General features: G+C 36.0%; 1 non-coding gene across 1 annotated transcript; it reads right to left on the bottom strand.

The window, feature by feature from the left end:
* Window positions 1–5,884: 5,884 nt before the first annotated feature.
* Window positions 5,885–5,991, bottom strand: LOC139865113 (small nucleolar RNA R71). The gene has a single exon (XR_011764639.1). It is a non-coding gene; the product is annotated as a small nucleolar RNA R71 (small nucleolar RNA).
* Window positions 5,992–9,079: the final 3,088 nt, after the last annotated feature.

Below are 9,079 nucleotides of genomic sequence, written 5' to 3'. Positions count from 1 at the left end.
TTTATGTGTTGATAATAATCTTTTACTTCTGTTTTAGAAATATTCTTAAATTAGTAAGTTGTGTAGAAGTTGATTCACCAATGGGATCCCAATCTGACCTTAAAATGGATAAGGTTATTAACTCAGATGTATAGATGTAATCGGAGTCATCCCGAGACTTATTTTTACTCTGGTCACCCTTGGCCCATTGCTAGTGAATTTGTGACCTTTTCTTAGTAATTAGAGTCCAATCATTAGGTTATTTTGAGATGATCGACCGAATCTGACCCTACCGGCCTAATAATGGGACCAACGGGTCATAAACTAGACCAGTGGACAAAAAAGTGTTTTAATGGGTCGGCCCATTTTGATTAATTATTTAGTTGGGCAACCAAAGGCTTGTCCATATTGACAGGGATACGGGATACCTTATGAGTTGTGCATTGATGTGTTGACATCAAAACCGGCGTTACTAAATCAGGTCTTCAATGTACATAATCTACAAGAAATTATTATATGGTTTGTATTGGTATACAGATTACATTCACACAACAGATAAAAATTCAGTTATTTTTATTTGATATAGTTTCAACTAGAAAAAGACCGCGCGTTGCTGCGTTTGTATTCAACGCGCGGTCGAATGTGGATATACGTTGTTTGATAACTAATATATCTAGTTGGTCAGGGGCGGATTGGTCGAATGTGGATATACGTTGTTTGATAACTAATATATCTAGTTGGTCAGGGGCGGATCCATGTAGGGTCAACTGGGGGCAGTTGACCCTGATGGCCCAATTATATCTAGTGTTAATACTTGGCTTTTAGACTTTATAGCATTGGCCCAAGAAGCAAATGACCCCAGTTGCCCAATAAGTAAATGACCCCAGTGGCCCAAAGAATAATTCCAACTGTGTTAATATAGAGATAGAAATAGAGGGAAAATATATGGAACTGTCGATGTGGGACTAGTGTCCCTATCTATCAAACTTCATTAATATTATCTCAACTTTTTTAAAGACCATATGTTTTTTAATTAGTTTAGTTTTTTCCAAATCAGATCAGAACTTTTTTTTTTTTTTTTTTTTTTTTTTTTTTTTTTTGAAAAGCAAATCAGATCAGAACTTATATTAACATCGATCAATTATTCTTTGACCCACTGTCACTCATTTTTTATTTTAGTGTTAACCAACATCGATCAATTAATTTATTAACCCACATTCATTTCTATTTTAGTTGTCAATTCAACCTCTTCTAAACACGAGATTGAACATAAAATATGATACTAAAAGTGACTGTTCTCTTTTTGTGTGTGAAGATATTAACTAAAATTTTCCATTGTGATAGATTTTGAGTGTATTAACATTTAACATTACTATATTATACATAGTATAACAAAGAGTTGTTTAGATGTAAAAATAAAATTAAAAATTATAGAACAATCTGATCGATTAACATTTAACATACTTATTATATATAGAAGTTTATTAATGGACGTCAGTTTTTATGATTCCGACCCGATCCGTTTTGTTATACATAGCTCGACCCGTTTTGTCAATGGTATTAAGCAAATTAATGCCCCCAGTGATAGTATTCTCTGGATCCGCCACTGTAATTGGTTGGGTTGTTTGTTGAACGTGTTTGAATATGTATGAAATATATCCCGATATATTTAGTGTTTTTTTAACGATGTCTGTTTCGCGTATAGTTAGTCGCGTTGTGTTCGTAAAATTATTTCGAGTTGAATGCTGGTCTCGAAAAAATTTAACTCGCACCGAGCGAGACTGTAGGGCCCGCTATTTAGTGTTTTTTTAACGATATCCGTTTCGCGTATAGTTAGTCCCGTTGGGTCCGGCTGATTTTTTCGAGTTGAACGGTGGTCTCGGAAAAATTTAACTCGGACCGAGCGAGAAGATAGGGCCCGTTAAAAATTTGGGTGGAATTGTTTTTTTTAATTTAATAAAATTATATATTTACGCTTTCTACCCCGAAAAAGTATAAACTTAAGGGGCGTTGTGTAGTTTAAGTCGGATTTGAGGGACCGTTTGTAGTGTGAGCTCGAACTCAAAACGACATTTCGATATAGCTAAAACGACGATTTCGGCAATGGCTTTTAGTATTTAGGTATAAAATATAAGGGAAGTGATATGTACACAACTCAAAATTGTTATGTACACAACCTTAATGCTTTACAGTGTTGTACTGCACAACACTGTAAAACATCATGATTGTATACATAACATTTTTAAATTGTGTACATATCATCACCCATAATATAATATAATATAATATAATGTATAGAATCTCCATATTGCAAGTTCATAATCACTTTTCTTGGAAGTGACTTCCATGATTAAAAAAAAAAAATCTTTTCTTTTGAAAAGCCATCTCTATCTATGATTGAAATGTGTAATTAGAAGTGATTCTATTAAATATAGAATCAAACTGAATAAAATAATTCTTGCACAATTAATTGAGTCTGACCGAATCTTCATTCTCATACTATACCGCATTTTTCAGTCGGAAAACATGTGTTTTATTAGACTATCTTCTTCGGATTTTTTTAGACTCTGAAAAAATTCTAGTTTTCTAGATTCACGCTTGAGTCATCAGATTTATGATAAAATAATAATTATGTCGTGTATACAATATTAAACTTGTCGTGTATTCTTTGTGCACAATTAATATGGTGAAGAAGATGATATAGGTAGACGATGATCATGGTACATGTAAACAAGGGATAAACTGGAAAGATATTGGCAACATGGGGACAACTGCTAATTTTGGATTGATTGATTAATCTGTGGCCTCAATTGAATAGTTAGGATCGAGGCGGTGTTTTTCGGGGCTTATTCGTCTTGGGCCGCTATAGTAGCTCAATTTAAGTTTTAAGTGTTTCAATGGTTAGTCGACACCAATATATGTGAGAGTCTTCAATTTTATGTATGGAAGTCTAGCCCATGGTTACTGCTGTTTGTTTGCCGAATATCACTGCTAGGCTGCTGTAAAAGTTGCTGCATCTACCGGGCATATGAAGTGGATATTGTATTTCCTTGCTTGTTTTTTGATGCTTGTTTGATTTTTATTTAAGTTGTAACGCATAGACCAACATAGACCAACAGTTTGTAGTACATGGGTCTTATCAAGTCCAGCTTGATCTATCTTGTATCCTCTAATTTTTCACTTCAACTGTACAGAACAACAATTCATATTAAGTCCTAAGTAAACATAAATGAGCGAATTACAAAAGAAAAAGAAATTATGTGTGTTTAATGTAACATTTTTTTTTACAAGGAGTTAGGAGTCTACTGACGGGGACACGCATTGGATACCACTTGTTGGGAAGTTATCCCACATCGGTCATGCGACAAAACATAACTCTAAGGAGAAGCCCATTAGTTTTAGAAAAGATGGACTCTCGGGCTTTGATATTGCTCAAATACATCATATATATATATATATATATATATATATATATATATATATATATATATATATATATATATATATATATATATATATATATATATATCGCAATATCGTGTGAAATACTCTCGAATCAAGGATAGTTAAGGCGGTTTCTACAAGTAATACACAAAGGTATGTAAAGTGTATCGGAAAGTGGTTTATAAAGAGTTTTGGTGAATTATGACCGTTCTATAATTTGTGATTTCATCATAGTTTATCCCGATACAAGTTATGGTCAAATTAGCGCTCTAAAATGATAAAACAAGGCTTCAGATATGTTGGACATCGTCCAAAATGATTGGGACTCCGTCCAAATTAAGGGAGATTATGAAAAAACGAGACAGTGAACATCAGTTCAACTGGACGCCGTCCAAAGCAGTGGGACGCCGTCCAGCCCTTTACAACTGGACGCCGTCCAGAATTTGGGACGCCGTCCAGCCCTTTACAACTGGACGCCGTCCAGTATCCTGGACTCCGTCCAGTAGTAGGTTTCAGCCTACTTTTGACTTTTAACCCACTTTAACCACTTTAAAAAGTGAATGATTGAGAGACCAGTGGATAGATACGATCAGGGGAGTTCTAGGAACGTTTTGGAGAGCAAAATTGAAGAATTCCAAGCTTTTTGAAGAGGCTTAACATCCAAGAATCAAGAATCAAAACCTTCTCCATCCAAGATTCATTCTTCTAGTAGGTTGTTTTCTTGTTCTCAAACAATGAATTCTACTTATCATTTGATTGTTATTTTGCTTGTTATCATGATTGTTGGCTAGTTCTATAATGTTTGTCTAGATTAATAACCAAAGTATTGGATGTAAACTTATTGATTGAATGTAATTTGTGTGATAGTTTTAATGCTTGAATCAAGAACATGCTTATTGATGTTAAAAATCATTTGTATCTAGTTAATTGATATATTGTTGATAAAGAGAACTCTTGTTAATTTATCATATTGATTTACAATCAACTTGTCTTAGATTGATTGTTTACTAAACCGGACCAAGGGGGTAAATTAGATTCAATTGGTTAGACGATATAGGAATGAATTGTATGCAACGAACGTTTTTACAATTATTGATAACTATGAACATAGAAGTCAAGTTTCAAGCCTTAGAACTAGTTAAGTTATCCGATTACAAATACAAGAACTATAGTGAAAAGGGAACCCTTGATCTTGTAATTGTGTTTGCTTGTTTACTAAAGAGAACTCTTGGTGAACCTATTAGATAACTTACACACATATTCATTCAATCGGGTCTTAACAATATAACTTACATCCAATACCGAGGGTAAAATATCTAGATGAACATTTCGTCTCTTTGATCTAAATCAAACTATCTTATTTGTTTTCTTTGCATTTGTTTTCATTATAAATTTAAAAGACCAAAAATATTGTTTTTACTTTTAACCTTCTCTGATTTGGCTAATCGTTAAATAGCCACAAAACCATAAATCTCGTACCTTTCATTTCATTTAATTAGTTGATCATAATATAGTTTCTAATTGTAGTTTGACTCGTACAAATTGTCCTTGGAACGATACACGGAACTAAACCATTATCTATACTACTACACGATCGGGTACACTGCCCGTTAGTGTGTAGCAATCTTTAATCAGTATTTTTCCATTATATTTCATACAACAATTCATATACCATGTTTTGCACATCAAGTTTTTGGCGCCGCTGCCGGGGACAGTTTTGTGTCAAAATAGAATTATTAACTAATTTGTGATTAAGTAGTTTCTTAATTTTTTTTTAAATTATTAATAGTCTTTGATTTTTAAACTTATAGAATCGGTGCGTTTAATAGTTTTGTTAGTTGTGTGATTGACAGATTTTAGGTTGCATATGCCACATACCCGAAGTTCAGATTCTCCATTACTTACACCGCTTACAGAACCTGATAGAAAGCTTGGTAGAATTCCAAAAGAAGTACTTGAAATTTTTGAATCTTCATCAAATCAAGAAACTTTTGATTCAGAATCAAGTACAACCAAGCCAAGATACTCTGAATTTGGTGAACCCGTTCATCCTCCAAATTTTGAAACGGAAGGAGAGGCAAGACCGGTGGTACCAAGACAATCAATGGCGGCCAAGATGATGGCAACCCGAACCTGACAAGGAAGTGCAATTACTCAGACACCTGGTGAGGTAAAATTTGAAATAAAAGGACCTATTCTCTAAATGATTAACAACAGATGTCAATTTGGTGGTGGTCCGAATGAAGATGCAAATGAGCATATTCATCTTTTTCAAGAGATATGTCTTCTATTCAAGCTTCAACCGAACACTGATCAATCCATATTTTTAAGACTTTTCCCATGGATACTCCACGGGGAAGCATGGAGTTGGTTAGATTCATTGCCCAAGGCTACGATAGAAACTTGGGACGGTATGTTGGAAAAATTTCTTAAGAAATATTTTCCAGCTTCTAAGTCCGCGAGACTCCAACAAGAAATTACCCAATTTTGTCAAAAGCCGATGGAAACCTTGTATGAAGCATGGAATCGATTTTCCAAAATGCTAAGAGGTTGTCCAAACCATGGTTTGGATACCTTCCAAAAAGTTCAAATCTTTTACAAGGGTTGTGATGTTGCAACCAGAATTTCCATTGATCAAGCGGCCGGAGGTTCACTCATGGACAAAACCGAGCAAGAAGCTTATGAGATAATCGAGAAGCAAGCTGATTATTCTCATGAGTGGCATCAAGAACGACCAATTACTCGTCATGCTCAAGTCCAAAGCGCAGGTGCTTATGATGACCTTAGTTCCCTAAGTGTGAAAATAGACGGTGTTGCTCGAAACATGGAAAAGATCAACAAGGAAATCCATAGTATGAAGGTAGGTTGTGAATACTGTGGTGGTCTCCATTTAGGAAAAGATTGTGATGCCGGTTTAACAATGGCTCAGAAAGAAGAAGTGGCTTTCATAAGCCAAAGAAATAATAATCAATTTCAAGGAAGAGCCCAATTTAACCGAAACTTCAACAACTCATACAACCCTCAAGGTCAAAATTCTAATTACCAACAAGGGTCAAGTAATGGGTTCCAACAACAATCTCCGGGTTTCTATCAAAAACCCCAAAACGAAGAGAAAAAGTCAAATAAGGAGAGTTTGTTGGAGAAGTTAATTGCATCTCAAACCCAGCTTGTTACCAATATAAGCCAAACAAACGAGAAAAATGAACACCAATTTAAAAACCAACAAGCCGCAATTCAGAATTTGGAGAAGCAAATGAGTGGTTTGGCTAGTTTACTTAGTGAAAGAAAACCAGGGAGTTTACCGGGCGATACTACTAATAACCCCCGAATTGAGCACGCCAATGTTATCACCACACGGAGTGGTCTAACATATGAAGCTCCAATAATGCCCGAAGATTCTGATTTCAGTGTTCCGTTGAACAAAAATGATGAACCGGTTAAGGAGCCCGAATAAGTGGTTGAGAAGGAAGAATGGGAGAAACCCGTAGTGAAGCCATATCAACCACCGCTCCCATACCCAAGGAAGCAACAACAAGAAAGGCTCGAAGCCGAAAGGTCAAAATTTTTAGATATGTTTAAACAAATTAACATAAATATGCCTTTTATTGATGTGATTTCAGGTATGCCCAAGTATGCTAAGTTCTTAAAAGACTTACTTACTAACCGCAAGAAGATGGAAAGCGTTCCATCGGTCACTTTAAATGCTAGATGTTCAGCGCTGGTGTCCAATACACTTCCCGAAAAGCTTCAAGATCCGGGTTGTTTCACTATTCCATGTCTAATGGGTGACCTTGATTGTATGAGGGAATTAGCCGATTTGGGGACTAGTATAAATTTAATGCTCTATTCGATTTACCTTAAATTAGCCCCTGGGGAACTCAATACCACACGAATGGCTATTTAACTAGCTGATCGCTCTATAAAATTCCCTCGAGGAATAATAGAGAATATGTTAGTTAAGACCGGCAATCTGATTTTTTCGGTAGACTTTGTGGTTTTAGACATGGAAGTTGATGAAAGAATACCAATTATTTTGGGTCGACCATTTTTAAATACTGTTAGATGTGTAACATCCTCAATCAGGCCTAGATGTAAGATTACTAGATTGCCCTTAAGTTTGTATTGTGTTACTATATGCTTTTATTTTTATTTAATATTTATTATTAAATAATGATGTGGTTAGGATCAGTTTGTGACAAGGGTCACAGAACAGGTTTGTTTATTTAATTTGGACTCCGTTTGGGTTGCCAAATGACGTACGAAAGATATCAGATAACTGATAAATAGCCGTGTATCGTACAGTGTGGGAATTAAACCCAATTTAGTGACTAGTCCGTGTTCTTTCTTTCCATTTCTAGACCCTTCTTCTCTAAACACCGTACTTTTCCTTCCACCTACAATCAAACCCTAATCCTTAATCTTTACCTAGAGCTCAAATTGTTCATATCTTTGTGTTCCTTGTGATTCACTGATTCGTTTAAGGTAAGGATCACAAGCTTCCATGCTCTAATCTTTGAGAAATTTAAGGTTTTGTGTTAGTTTTCATAAAAGTGTAAATTTGTGTCAAAACAAGTGATTTAAGTGTTGTTATAGTCAAATTGTTGTGGGTTTTGAGTCTATAACAAGTAGTGAATAAGTTGTAGTCGATTTTGGTGTTTAAAACGAGCTCTAGATCGAGATTTAAGGATTTCATCGTGAAGTCCGTAGCCTTTGTTTAGTTTCTGATGAAGATGAACACAGTCGACCGACTGTCGGTCGACAGTCGACCGACTGAGGGTTGAACCGGCCGATTGACGAAGACAACCGACCGACTATTGAGTGAACCGACCGACTGAGATTTACCTTCGGCCGATTGATGTAATACCAAATGAATCGACCGACTGGGAAGGTCAGTCGACCGGTTGTGTCGACAGTCGACCGACTGTAAGAGTCAGTCGACCGACTGAGTGTCCACGGCAGAATATTTTACCTAAGTGTTGATTTTTATCCGTTATGCTGCCCGTTTATATTTTGATGATTTGATGTAAATTTTGAAAGTGCATAAGTGTTAAGCAAAAAGTTTTAGCGGACACTTTTTCTGACAAAATTTTTTATATTGTGTTATTTGATGTTAACGAACAGAAACTAACTTGTGGATATGTTTTTCTCAGGAGAAAAGGAGAAAGAGAAGGTTCAGTGATTAGATAGCTGAATACCTTCTCGTTTGCTGGTAATCGGTGAGTGGGACTAACTCGAGAATATAGTATATAGAAGCATGTTATATTATGATTGCCATGCTTGTTAGATATACTTATTGTTGTGGTTAGTTAGTTCTTGTGATGACTGCATGTTAGTTGATGCTTGTCTGCTGGAGCCCAGTGCGTCCCTATTGTGTGGTAGCCTCGGTAGGAGAGATCAACCTGCGGGTTGGGTTCCTCTGTGGTAGCCTAGACAGCCGTGGTGTATATATATGTGAAAGACGCGTCCGTCGCGTGTGGATTATGTATATACATACGGTGGTGGAGGAACTTCTGGTAAGCCCCAGTCCGATCAGTTGGTGGTTAATGGTTTGGCCGAGCCGCCAGAGTCTCTGTAGACGGCACTTGGGTGATGTTTGTATGTTAGACTATGTGACATGATTAGTATAACACTTGTGTATGCTATGGCATGTAGTTAG

Source organism: Rutidosis leptorrhynchoides, chromosome 8, assembly GCF_046630445.1.
Source record: "Rutidosis leptorrhynchoides isolate AG116_Rl617_1_P2 chromosome 8, CSIRO_AGI_Rlap_v1, whole genome shotgun sequence".
In the NCBI taxonomy this organism is placed as follows: domain Eukaryota; kingdom Viridiplantae; phylum Streptophyta; class Magnoliopsida; order Asterales; family Asteraceae; genus Rutidosis; species Rutidosis leptorrhynchoides.
This window is presented reverse-complemented; position numbering and strand designations above follow the sequence as displayed.